Source organism: Pongo pygmaeus, chromosome 15 (genome assembly GCF_028885625.2).
Source record: "Pongo pygmaeus isolate AG05252 chromosome 15, NHGRI_mPonPyg2-v2.0_pri, whole genome shotgun sequence".
NCBI classification, from domain to species: Eukaryota; Metazoa; Chordata; class Mammalia; order Primates; family Hominidae; genus Pongo; species Pongo pygmaeus.
The window spans coordinates 34,484,744-34,499,261 of NC_072388.2; the positions used below are offsets into that span (position 1 = coordinate 34,484,744).

The following is a 14,518-nucleotide window of genomic DNA, read 5'->3' on the forward strand; positions in this document are numbered from 1 at the left end:
GGAGGATTACTTGAGCCTAGGGGTCTGAAGCCGGCTGGGGCAATATAGTGAGAGTCCATCTCTAAAAACAATAACAAACTTTAAAAATTTTGAAAAGAATAAAAGCATAAATGGGGAGAAATTAATTAAAAGGAGACACTAAAAAATAAGTCACTGCTCCCACATCTTCTCTGCACTCCCCCAAGGTGCAATTTTTTTACTTCTTTTCACCTTTATTTCCTATGGAATCCAGCCTTAACAATGGAAATTGGAAAAAGCAACTAGACACCATGGAGGAAAAAAAAGAACAAAGAAATACATTAAGGAACTAAAGAAAGGAAGGAGGGACGGAGGGAGGGAGAGAGAGAGGGAGGGAGAGGGAGAGAGGGAGGGAGGGAGAGAGGGAGGGAGGGAGAGAGGGAGAGGGAGGGAGAGAAAGAGAGGGAGGGAGAGAGGGAGGGAGAGAGGGAGGGAGAGAGAGGGAGGGAGGGAGAGAGAGGGAAAGAGAGAGGGAAAGAGGGAGGGAGGGAGGGAGGGAGGGAGGGAGAGAGGGAGGGAGGAAGAAAGGAAAATATAAAAGAAAATCTGAATGTAGAATATAAGTGGACTAACTTCCAGAGGTCAGGGCCACATGGGCTGAAAACATATTTAGAACCCGATTTTACAGGAATTCTGCACGTATCTAGAAGGGCTTTTGCCAGAAAACTGTTAAGCTTAACTTTCTATTGTGAATGTTTTGTGATATAAGGTAATTTTAGTCCTATATTCAAGGTCAAGAAATGTTTCTTTTTAAAATATAATGGCATGAATCCTCCTTTGTCAAGCTCATTAACAGAAAATGATATCTTTATAATTTGTCAGTGGATTTCCAATCAATTATCATCTAATGCAAAAATAATCCCAGGAGGTAAGATTAAGTATTGTTTAAATCATGGAACCAAGACCTATAGTCAGACATGACCTCAATAATGCAAATGCATTTGTGAATAGCTGGGAAGACAAATTCATTTATAACAACAGACGGTGTCAGGAGAAGATTAAAATATATATGCACCACATAGATGAAATAATTGTAATCAGGACAGCAGAATTGCCACAATTGGAGAATTTCACTGAATAGCTGAATTTCATGTATAACACAATCAAATTTTCTGCCTCATTCACTCTCACCAGTGTTCATTTCCTGGATGTTCTGACTAATTTAAACTATGGTTAATTGAAGACTGAAATATTCGGGAAACTATGACAGGAACAATTTGCTACGGAGTTTCCACCTGTACTCTCAAGACTTAGAAGCCATATGGATAGAATGAAATAGGTGAGATGAATCATATTTCGCTAAATGTTTGCCACAAAATTAGAGTTTTTACTTAGGAGGATATAAAGGAAGAGGCTATAAAATACTAAGGTTAAAGCATTTGTTGAAAGAAGGTAATATAAATAGATACAAATTTCAGTGTTCACTGGTAGAAAAGATTTCAAGCAATTTCAAAGTTGTAATCCTTGCATTTATGTGTTATTTTCTTATAAAGGGAATTTGCTTGTTCAACTGCACTTTAAAAACCAGTCATTCTTTTCATCATGCTAAATTAGAAAATTTTCCAGGAAAACGTCTTAAATGTATTAAAGTTAGAACTATTTTTTTTTTTTTATAAAACAACTATCCATACTTGGACATTCACAGATTGATTTTCAGTTTTCATATATAGACAGATAATTTGAAAACACTGGATACTACAACCTGTACATTTCCCCACTGACCTCTATGTCCCCATCCCTTTACATTGTAGTTCTGCATTGCTGCCAGGAGACATCAGAACCATTTTTACAATATAAATACACTGGAAGGAAGAGATTCCTGTAGAACATTAACAGAAAATGATATATTTATTAATATGTCTTTGCTATATATATCTTTGTAACAATGTAATATATCTTTGTAACAGTGATATCTTTGTTAATTCCTACTACTTAATGTTAAGTTAATGTCATAGGACACTTAATTTCCCCAGGCAGTGCCATATCTTTGACCAAAATGGATGAAAATATCAAATGTTAGACCTGGAAGTAACCTTGGGGTATCCAGGGGAATAACCTCATTATGCAAATAAAGAGCCGCAGCGGTCCATTGACTACTTCTCACAGCTGACGAGTGAATATTCTCCAGGATCCCATCATTCTTGGCCCATCTCGCCTATCTCAAGTCATTTTTTGCCCTCTCCCCACGTGCAGTCAGAAGACCGGAAGTGGAGAGGTGAGCAGTAGATAGAGCAGTTTATAAGACAATGTTAAGACCATGATGAAAAGACAGAGGAAGCAGTAAAAAAGAATATGCGACACTTAGAGCAGGTAAGTGTGCTTGCCCCATCAAGCCACGCACAGCTGTCCTTCCCCTAAGGTTAGGACCTGGCTATGTTTGTCTTATGTTCTTATGGCCTCTCTGGTGATTTAAAGGCACATTCTCTCTCCATCTCTGTCCGTTTCTCTATGAGATTATTTTCACTTTGACCATTGCCCTCATTTATTTACCCCCAGCATAATGACAACAGATTGAGAGTTAAAAATAAATCCCTTGTTTTCAATCTATATAAAAAAAAAAAGCAGTTAAATTTAAGGATGGGTCAAAAAGAGAGATATCACAGGTATTTTGAAAATTAGTGTTTTAGGTATTTTAACCAATCACCTTTCCTTTAACTCAACTGTAGTTTTCAGCTAAGGAAGTTAATGAAACAGTTAGATGGGCATTTCCTGATCTATTTATTTTTCCTTTTTGTTTTTTTTGTAGATGATGTCTTGGAATGTCTGCTTCAGGACGATAATGAAACTAATGATTTAGGGCAGTAGAAGAAGCCGTGGGAGGAACTTTCACATTTGGTGAAGCAAGTACAATTTTGTTAGGGCTTTTTGAAACTACATTTGAAAACTTGCTTAGTGGTTTTATGATTCGTGGTATATATCAAATATTGAAAAGCTGTCAGTGAACAGGATGAGAAGTTCTCTTTTAAATACAGTCAGAGGCACTATAAATACTAGCAATTCTAAACTTACTGCAAAATAAAAATTACCCAAAAGAACTGTCATTCTAGAGTGCTTACATGCTTCTCTTATCAGTCAGCCAGGATTAACGATAAGTTCAAAAGTCTTCATATTGTTTTGTCCATCCATCCACTTGTCTGTCTGTCCATCCACCCAATGGCTATTGTGTGCAGGATTTCATGCTAAATAATATGTGAAAGTATTCTAGGCACCCTACAGCTACAGCTTGCTCACACGCTTCCTCTGTCTTCAGACAAGTCCTAAGTCCTTGCTGACTTTTTAATAAAATACGCTACAGAGAACATAAGGACGAAACATGTTCCTGGCAAAGCAGAGTGAAATATGTGTAAGTTATTAAATTAAGGCTCAACTACGTCTGAATTTTTAGTGCTATATGTTTTAAATTGTTTTAAGTGAAAACACACTAATAGATTTCCTTTATAAAAAGTTCAAATATTCCAGACAAATCAAAAATATCCTAAGCAGGGTGTCTGATGTGTGTCCTTCCAGACTGAAACATATACATATTCTTGGTTTTTTAATCAATAGACTCACATCATATGTGTTGTGCTACATCCAGCTTTTTGCACTTAATACATCTGGGAGATATTTCCTTTATTGTTACAGTTGTCCCAAAAATCTCTCTGTGGTTGCTAGGGAATGTACCTTTATCTTTGGTTTTAACAGTCATATTCATGTGTCAGGCAGAAATAGAAGGTATGATAATATAGATCTTGCCTAATAGTGAATATCGTGAAACAACTGTGCAGGGATTGCCAATGTTTGGTGGTTTTCTTTCTAAATTTTTGCTCACTTCTATTAAAGGGTTGAAGCGTTAGCAGACAAAACTCTAAATATAGTTGGCCTGCACTGGAAGGTTAAAAGTACAGTTCTCCTAATAGAGTTCTTATCATCACTAAGGAAAACACCATCTGAACTTTATAGCGACAGGCAGGTTAGGACAGGCAATTCAGACACTGTAGCCATGAATTCTAAGGTGGATGATAGAGGCTATACCATAATCTTTCTCTCTCTGGGATAGAATGACTTTCATGGCTAATTAGTTCTATGGCCCAGAAGGTCAATTTCCTGGATGTTAGAGCAAGCACATTTGTAAAAGAGAAACCATTTTAAACCCAGCAATAATGAGTGCAAAGTTATTTCAATACTTTTTCTCCTCTTTGCAGATGATTAATCCTATTTCTGTTTCACCAGCTTATTTTATGTTGAAATCTTAATTATTTTCTAATAAATGACTGGAAATGGAAGAAGCTAGCTGGCCCATTTCCTCTGTTAGGTTTTTTTTCCCTTTTTTGCACACTGGTGAAAAGACATTGATGCACAACTTCTAGAGATGCCATGCTTACTTATGTCATTATAAACAGCTTATTCTAACTGGGACCCCACAACCACAGGGAAAAACATACAATTTTATTTACAAAGAAGACTAAACCCATTTTAACTTCTGTATCAAATGCTCTGAGTAGGTTGGCTTCGATAGTCATGTTCAGTCCTGGGTAGAATGTGGTCTCATTATACAACTTCACCACCAAATCCTAGTTCTTGATGTTATCCAAAGCTGCCTTCTTCCTCAAAGACCTCAGTCCCCTCCCAAAGCCCAGGGGAGTGTAAACAAATCCCTCTCTCTCAGGGTTACATGAAAAGCCAAGTCATCATCCAACACAATAAAATAAGCTGGTGAAGGAAAGAACCAATCAAATCTCTTTGATTCTGAGACTTAGGGAAAGCACTTAGGAAACCTCATAGTCTGCCCATCAGAGGGGAAAAAACGCTCCAATTAAATGGGAAGAGTACTCATTTTAAGCACTCTAAAATGTTAAGATTTAAAAAATACAGTGCTTAACGTTCTGTAGAGCTACAACAAAGAATATGCTAACCTTGGTATTTACACACCAAGCTTCTGCCAAGCCATTTTATAATGTACGTTAGAAAAATTTCATGCTTTCTCACAAAAAGACACCTCCTCCCTCCCCTGCTGTTGGCCTGCATGTTCCCAGGCATGTGAATTGCATCCTTTTGAAGTCCAGTGATGCTGGTAGCTTGAAGGGAAAGCTCTTGCCAATAATATTGTTGCTCCCGATGCTCAGAACCGTTGCTGCTGAATGGCTTATTTTCTATCTTGATATTTTCTCTATATGACTTTGGCTGAATAGGTCACTTTTTCATCAAGCTAGTTTCATGTGTGTTGTCTGTGTTCTAGAAAATGGAATTAACTACCACTTTCTAGTTCCATTTCCATGATCTTTACCTAAACAAAAGAACACCCTCTCTTTAATAAAACATTATGCCTTTGCATTCCATTAAAACCTATTATTGGGAGTTTAAACTATTGATTCTGAATGAATATATATATATATATATATATATATATATATATTCTACTTTTTGTGTGGCTGCAGAAATACTTTGCTATTACTCTAATTATATGCTGGAGTTAGAATCCTTCCAGCTAGTTAAGGTTGGAAGGATTCTAGTTATGCTGTCTACTGTATTTTGTAGCATAACTAGAGTACTGTCCACTGGAGTGAAATAATAGAAGCAGAAACTCAGATTTAAAAAGAAAGGAAAGAGAGAAAGAAAAGTTTTTAATAAAAGTTTACTTATTTAGAGATGGGGTCTTGCTCTGTCACCCAGGCTGTAGTGCAGTGGCACGATCATAGCTCACTGCAGCCTCAAACTCCTGGGCTGAAGTAATCCTCCCACCTCAGCCTCCCAGGTAGCTAGGACTGCAAGTACATGACATTATGCCTGGCTAACTTGAAAAATTTTTTTGTTTAGAGATGGGGATCTTGCTGTGTTGCCCAAGTTGGTCTCAAACTCCTGGCCTCAAGCCATCCTTTCTCCTTGGCCTCCTGAGTAGTTAGGATTACAGGGATGAACCACTGTGCCTGGCTAGAAAGATTTTAAGAATAGCTTAGAACGGCACTAAAAAATGCAATTATTAGAATTTAAAACTTCAGAGTTAAAACAGAGATCTAAGACTATCTAGTTAACCCCTTTATTTTACACATTAAGAGAAATTATAAAGACATTAAAAAAACTCTCTTAAATCCCATAACTGGGTTAGTACTAGAAGGGACCGAACCTGCTACTTGATTCAGTCAGAGATCTTCCAGATTTACATGTTAAATATGGGAGGCAAAATTTTAAAACTCAGCTATGGGACAAACATACTGCCTTAAATTTTTTTTTTAATTTTTAAATCTATGGAAAATGTGTCCTAAATATATAATTGTAATATTAAGAATAGCACTCAAAGTTCTATTTATGTCAATTACATAAATGATACACTCTAAAAAACATTTATGAATATGCATTACCATTATTCTTGGTGTCTCAGATCTCTGATGAGTATGGTTGTGTGTATATCTGTGTAAGTACACAAATACCTTTGAGAGAGAATGGAGCAAATGGATTCAGGTACAATCAGAATCTCCTAAACTGTCTATTTCTGGCATCCACTTTGACCAGAATAGCTTTTTGAAGTTCAGTAGTGTTTGCTCTCTTTCTCTAGTTGGTGATTACATATTCAATGGCAATTTAAATGGGAAGTAGGGATGTAGGACAGGTTAATTTATTTGTTGCAATTCATCTTTCTACCTATCAATCTGGTTGTGTTTCCGGGAACAATAAACAGTACCTCTTTGTCCTCCCAGTTTCTGTACAAAATGAGAAATGAAATAGAAGAGCCAGGTAGGAGAGGAAAAGCAGCTGGTAGAGCTCTATGTCCATGGAAGGAAATAAGGAGTTGGGGAAGAACGTTGCCACTTTTCTTACACATATTGACCTCCTGCTGTGGCCCAGGCACTATGCAAGGGACAGAAGATACAACAATCCTTGCCTTTTAAGAGCTCAAGATGAATTAGATTTACAATAAATACTTACGGTACTATGCATTAAGTACTGTAATAGCGACATGCAAAAAATCTAGGAGCATAAGCTCTAGAACGTTGAACTGTGTCTGGAAATAACAATGTGTGCCCTGGGAAATGGGCAGTGTTCTTTGAGATGTTCAGCTTTATGTTTGTGTTTTCAAAAGGCTAGACATTTTCTGATGCTGGGAGAGGGTATCATCTATGTTTGTTTCATTTTGGAAATGTGTATCTATGTTCTTGCTTGCAAATAGAAAGTATTTTTATAAGTAAAAATATTTATAAATAAATATTAATATCTTCTGTAGGTTAAGAATTTCCCATGTTTGCATTTTTATTATTTATTTTTACCTTCTTTCCTGTGAAAGAGAATGAATGAGTTCAAATCGATTTCTCAGTAGCAATAAGGAAAGAATAACCTCAATTCAGTATTCTGAACAAGAACTCCAATTAGTTTAACAATTTAATCAAACAGTTCCTTTAAGATTTTCATTTGCTCATTGGTGTTGAAACTAAACATTGGTTTTGACATTCCTTAAATATACCCTACTCCTACTATACTATATACCATATTTTTTCACATGTTCTTTATATTACTGTAAGCATGCCAGAGCACAAAATTAATATTTTTAGTATTCTATTCAGCATTGTGGTGCCTGGCATGTTGTATGTGCCCAGCATATTTTGAAAATAACCTAGAGTTTAATTCACCGGAAAGCGCCATTTGAATCAGCAACCTGTACCATACTTGAAGTGAGAAGGAGAACTTCCTCTGGGATCCTGGACTCAAAAATTTTTTTAACACCAAGTTGCCCTTTCCCAGGTTGCCAATGTCTAGTGTGGTCTAGGAAATAAAGGGGAAAGTGACCTATTTGATAGACTTTTAGACAGTTCCTTCTGAGGATCCTGTGGCTGTGAGTGTCCCAGACCCTGAGTGGTTGGCACAGCATCAGTATTGCCAGTGTGTGAAGTACTGACTTGGGGCTATGTAGATACATTTGCCTACTAGGTTAGTTTGAAAAAAGCGATTTAACCTTGTATGTAGTTAAAATACCATATATTTCTAACTTAATAGCTTTCTGCTACTGTAATTTTTGTAGTACTTGTATTTTCAACTACATAAATAAATTGGCTGTGATGGGCTATCCTAGGAACCTAACTAACTACCAATTATAATATTGTTTCCGTGGAAATATAGATTTTTGAGTTCTAAACAATAGCCTGATAAATGAACTTTTGGAACATAATCCTTCTGTAGGTTAAGAATTTCCCATGTTTGCATTTTTATTATTTCTTTTTACCTTCTTTCCTATTATCTCTTTCCAATGCTGAGGTCTAATGGTGATCGAGTGTGATTATAAACACACTATCTAGTTGCCCTTCTTTTGAGATAGCAGATACTAAGATAGCATGATATAATATAATGGGAAATGGAGATACTAGCTACACATTTCCTACTTTTCAGCAGTGGCAGAAAAATAATTGAGACGATATTTGTGAACACTAGGAAGAAATGTGCTATATTGAAATCTGAATGTCATTATTCTCCCATACGCTGTATGAGGAAGAAAAATGTAAACATCATTATTGTTCTTCTCACTCCTTTCATTTGAGACTGAGTGACCTTTCAGAGCCCTTTATTCTGAACAATCTAATTGGGCATTTCTCAAATACTTATGGATGGTAGCTTCTATAATCCCATTGCTTTCATGTGTGAAATGTGTACAGTATCACTAACCAACCCCCAATACAATTTTTATTTGTAAATTTAACAAGATAGGGAAAAAATCAGTTTCAACCCCGGGGAAAATAACTATCAAAGGCAAGCAAGATGCATTCCTGGACAAGAAGCTTGTAAAAGCAGAAGGTCTGTTTAAGAAATGTTTTGCCACATGAAGAGGCTGGCTAGGTGGTGGGAGGGGATACTTAGAGATCTACTGACCTTCTCCCTCAATAAGCTCTTGACACAGATGACCATACCCAGGGAATATTAGCAAATGTGGGGTGTATTTAGCATGTTCTGCAAACATGGGTTATTTAACCTTTCCCATCTGCCTTGTTCTTTCCAACTAGAAGCAATAGCAAAGCTCTGGCGAAGGCTAGCAAGGAGAAAAATAAAAGCTGGAAGTTCTAATCAAAACTGTAATCAGATAGATGACAACTAGTGAAGATTATTAAATTTTCTTTGCTCCCTTGATGAATTTAATAAAGAACTAATCAAAGATCATTAGAAGGCTTTTGTGCCTGGCTTGCATTGTAGCTGGATTGCAATCTGAATTTGTGTTTTAGTGGGCTTCCAGGGGTTGGGTTGGACATGTAAATATATTAAAAACCGTAGATGGTTAGACAGTTTTCAGAATTTTTAGTTAATGTAAAAGCCCATGAAAATGTATCAGCTATTTATTGTGCTCATCTACTCTGCCAACTAAAAATATAGGATTTTGATTTTGATCTTTAGTAATTAGAATTTAAAAATTTGTATCAGTGTCTAGCTCAAAAATTTTCTAATGATCTTTGATTAGTTCTTTTCTTAAATTAACAGGAAAATAAAAAATGGTATCATTTAATTTCTAGAGCATAAAAATATGTAAATAACTCTGTAACTACCAGAGCCACTAGAAATTTATAGAAAATTGTAGTAATATCTGAAGAGGTTTCTTATCTTCCCTCCCCAATTCTGAACATTTGCCTAATGTTTCTTGTTTTCAAATGATCTCCCCATAGCCTTCCAACTTTAAGTACATTTTAAATATTGCATTTATAGTGTCTCAAACTATGTATTTTGTTTTCCTGATTTATGACCCATATATCCCATCCATTTCCAGTGCTCAGTTTTTCAAGCCTCATTGTCTGGTTGGTCTAATTCAGTCTCCTCCTCACTTTCCCCAAGCACAGATTCCCAATAACTTAGGATTTCTGTCAAATTATTACATTCTCCCATCTCAAAAAGCCTCCCAGCCCTCTGAATTTATGACATTTGGTTTTGATTTGTTTTAGCTGCAAAATACCTCTATGATCATAAACTAATTGGCTCTTGTTAACATAAAAACTTAAAACTTGCTTTGGTTTTTTTTTAAGTATTGGTTATATATTAATAAAGTAGTTCTTAGGTTCTCACCTATCTTTTTCTGCCAGAATAGAAAAAATTATTCTGGAATTACCAGAATAAAGGCAACAAAAGAAATAGTAGGCCCTTTTATCAGATTCCACAGATAAACTTTAGTCTTGTGCTATCTATTTATAGCAAAATTAGGTATTTAAAGGCAGTAACTCAACTCTGAATACATATTACAGGAAATCTATTTCTGTAGTAGTTCCTACATTTCTTTTTTATGAGTTAAAACATTTCATGACTATTTAAAGTATATAGAAGAATTTTAAAAAATGTACGGAGATGGGTAGTGTAAAACTCTACACATATTAGATGAGTCAGACCCTTTCACTAAGTACTGGTAGAGGCAATCAACAATGAAACTCTGAATCATAGCCCTCTTCTGTTGGACAAAGGAAAAGTAGCTTGGAGCTCTGAGACTAGACTCTGAGCTGTTCACATTCAATGCTGAATTAAATGTCAAATTTCCAGACAACCTTGGAAAAGAATGCTTTAATTTAAAAAACTTTTAGCTAACTCTCAGCACCATTCTGCTTACAAGGGCCAAATATTAAGACAGTTAACTCTTAGGTAGAAGTGACTTGAAATTAAGTCTATAGGAACTTCAGTTCTATAATGATATCTATCTTCAGCACAGTCCTGAAGACATTTGTCTAAACCTGTTCATGTTTCTGATGAAGATGCTGCCCATCTTCTCTTATTTAACATTCCTGGTGCCCTTTGATCTTGGAGATTTAAATTTCTCTTTGACCTGAAAGACATCTTTCAGGCAGTGCAGGCAGGCTGGAAACGAATTCTCTCAGCTGTTATTCTTCAGCAAATGTCTTTCTTTAACTCTTGTTTATGGAGGCTCTTTCTGCTGGATATAAAACTGAGATGACAGTTTTCTTTTTCTTTCAGTACTTTAAAAAAGTCATTTCATTGTCTTCTGGACTCCATTGTCTCTGATGGGAAGTAAGTGATCATTCTTATTTTTGTCCCATTGTATATAAAGTAACTTTTGTTTCTCCTTGGCTGCTTTTAAGTTTTTTTTTTCTTTATCTTTGGTTCTCAGCAGTTTAGCTCTAACGTGCCTAGGTGCAGATTTCCTTATATGTGTCCTGTGTGGGTTCGTTGAAATTCTTGTATGTGTAAGTCAGTGTTTCTCTTCAAATGTGGGGAGTTCGGGGCCATGATTTCTTCCAATTATTTTTGCCTCAAATTATTTTCTTCTATTAGGACTCAATTACCTGTATGCTAGGCTGCTTGATATTATCTCCTTGAAACTCTACTTATTTTTCTTCTCTCTACCCTCCAGAGTCAGGCATGTCTATTGGTTTGTATCTAAGTTCATTGACTCTGTATGTTAAGTCTGATCTGCTGTTAAGCTCAATTTTTATTTCAGTTACTATGCTTTTCAGTTCTAGAATGTTCATATAGTTGTATTTGTAGTTTCCATTTATCTGCTATTTTCCGTTTGATTACTCATTAAGATCATATTTTTGAGTCTTTTAATGTGATTTTTATTTGTATGTCTAGTGATTAAATAGTGAACACTGTGGACAACACACTGTAGATAGTCTAGATTCTGCAGTCTTCCTCTAAAAATGGTTGATTCATATTTGAGGTGGCAGTTCATTTAATGGCTTATTACTTTGTGTAGACTTAGTGTTTTGCATTGCTAGTATAGATCTGTGGACAGTCCAAGATATTTTCAAGATCTTCTAACCTTTCAGTAGTCACTTTCCAAACTGTGTCTCCTATATAAATCTTGTCAGGGTTTGGTTTTAGGCTTTGTTAGGGTGAGTCTAGAGTTGGTCTTTCTCAAGGGGCATATTCCTTATTCCTAATATGTGCACTTTGTGGTGTCTCAGAGCTGGATGTCAGGAGTTGTAACAAGATGTTAATAAATCTCTCCTCTCTGGCAGGGCCGGAACTCTGACATCTCTGCCACTGCTTTTCCCCAAGCACTGCTCAACCTCTAGAATCTTGGTTCCACTTGCAACTGCATAGCATCTGACATCTAGTAAAGCTCAGGTCGCCTCACACTGCACATGTACAATCCAACTCTCAGCCACTGATTTGCAGGAGATCCCTGCTGGATTCTGGGGTCCTGTCTCTCTACATAGCTCCCTCCATTCAGGCTCCACAGTTTCTACTTGTTTCAGTTACCCTGAACCCTGATGTCTGCCTCCCCAGCTCAACAGGACTACCATGCTCTGCTCAGACTCCAGGTCTCTGTACCATGGTCAGGAAATTGTATCCAGGCACAGAGCTGAGGCAATCATGTAGCTTACCTCATGCACTTCCCTTCTCTCAAGGAGCACAGCCTTACATTGCTTGTTATCCACTACCTGAAATCAGATGCTTCACATATTCTGTCCAGTTTTAGAGTAGTATTAGGCTAGTACAGTATCAGTCATCCCATTATGGTTAGAGATGGAAGTTCAGGAGTCATTATCTTGATTTCAACCCTACCTGAAATCACATTTCCACATTGGGAAGAATGTAGGAACCACAGCACTTTCTATGAAATGTCATAAACTAGGTCCCAGCCAGTTGCAAAAACTCAAAAGTTCATGTGGCTTAAAATCATATAGGCTATGCCTAGCAAAATGCCCAATATGCCCGACAGAAGCAATTTTATAAATTATTAAGTCATTTGCTGGATACAGAAAGAAAGGAGGAAGAACCCACTCCTTAGAGTTATGACTTATCTACCAATTAACTCTATGATCTTGGGCCTACAACTATATTTAACATGTCTTTGGGATCACTGGAGTAACTTCATTGAACACTAAGAAAACCTAGTTGGAAATTTATATTTGTAATTTGCTTTGATTATATCCTCTGAAAGATACTTTCCAAAATGAGACATCATTGTTGTGGTTTTCTTTCAGAATTAAACAGGTTTCCAAATTGGCAACTGGGATGACAACTTGGGAGGGCTTCTCCCAATTTCAGAAAGAGCTTTATTCCCATAACTGTATTAAATTCATGTAGAAAGAAAAGAACCAACAACAGAAGAAAAATGTGGGTAGCAAATAGCAGTTTGGGAGTGTCAAGGAGGTGGGAGAAGGACTTTTCAGTTAAGAAAACGATACAAATACATACATATGTACATAATGTCAGGTGAGCGATTAAACTGTCCTTTCTCCAGAGAGCAATATTAAGGTTTCCAGGGGCCAAAACAGTATACTGATGCAATATAATTATACCTTTGGGCGAAACATCAAAGATGCAATAAGTGAGAGCTAAGGAGGCTACAACCCAGCTGAAATGCCATTATTTAATGAAAGACCAACAGATGCAACAAGAACACTTACCACCAAGGTCTAGTGTTCCCTCTCAGTGCAGTCTTAAGCCTAATTCCTCTTCTGCTTGGCCTTTGACCTGGTCTCTCCAGTTGACTTTTCCACAACAGTCTTCACTCACAGGCAGAGTAGAAATGGGATGCAAGAAAAGCAACAGGTCCCAGATCACTTTTTTCCTCTTTCTCTGTTCCTCTTTCAGTTATGAATTCTGTTTTGCTTTGGAGAAGAAAAATGCGATCCCCTTGGATATTTTTTTCTGGGCCATCACCAATTTATCCTGTTCCCCCTACCCACCCCTGACAGTATTTTATACTTTACTGTTCAAAAACTTGAGATGTCTTGAGTACTAAGAAGTCTGAAGGAGTTTGTATTGGGAGCCTGGCCTCCAATATTTCTGCGGGATAAGCTATTCCTTCATGCTTGAAGGTGAATGCACGTTATGGGCTTGCCCAAGGAATTTCTGGCACTGGGCCTGCAAGGCTGTTTTAGATTAATGCAGATGGGATTTGGGGTAGCCGTGCCTACAAATATCCTGCAAAGATATTTTGTATCAAAATGGCAATATTAAGATGAATCAACTCAATGAAGTCTTTGGGTACTGCAAAAATGTTGAATGTTGCATAATCACTTTCTGTTGATCTTTTTCTTCTTATTATTATTATATGTGAATATACATGAGGCTTCCTGCCTTCATTGCCACAATTTAATGGGACGAACTGCGGGCACACAGTCCTTTCTCACTTTCTATGCTTATTTCTCTGACATACATCATTGCTGAAGTCTGTTGTTTAAGCAGTGAAAAAAACACGCAATATTTCATATAAGGATTATCCATAAGACCCCAAAGTCCTTAACTCTTCTGTCCTTCTGAGGCCATCCTTTTCGTTAATAGCCATCCCCTAAATTGTGGAAAGTCTAACATGTTTTTCAATTTTCCAGCAGATTCTAGAGTTGAGACTTGGTTCTTCCCATTTTCCTCTTGCTTCTGACTTTTTCAATTTCTTCCCTCCATCTGCCCACTGCCTCTTCCAGGCTGCCCCAGCCCATTCTAGTTTGCTTTGCTTCAAAATATGGACTCACCACCCTTTTCTTCATGACGATGCTCTTGTGATTAGCAGTGTGTTATTGTATTTTCTTGTTTTATATGAGCAATGTAGAGGAATGCTAGCACAAAACAGGGACTGACTTAAAATTGAATCCTGGTC

At 36.8% G+C, this 14,518-nt stretch overlaps 1 long non-coding RNA gene across 1 annotated transcript in view; it reads left to right on the forward strand.

Moving 5' to 3' along the window:
* The window catches only part of LOC134738106 (uncharacterized), a 90,393-nt gene extending 88,072 nt beyond the window's left edge, over positions 1–2,321 (forward strand). Inside the window, exons 2-3 of the long non-coding RNA XR_010123650.1 lie at positions 1,153–1,297; positions 2,147–2,321. This is a non-coding gene — a long non-coding RNA (uncharacterized LOC134738106). The remainder of the gene's footprint in view (positions 1–1,152; positions 1,298–2,146) is intronic.
* The last annotated feature ends 12,197 nt before the right edge of the window (positions 2,322–14,518 follow it).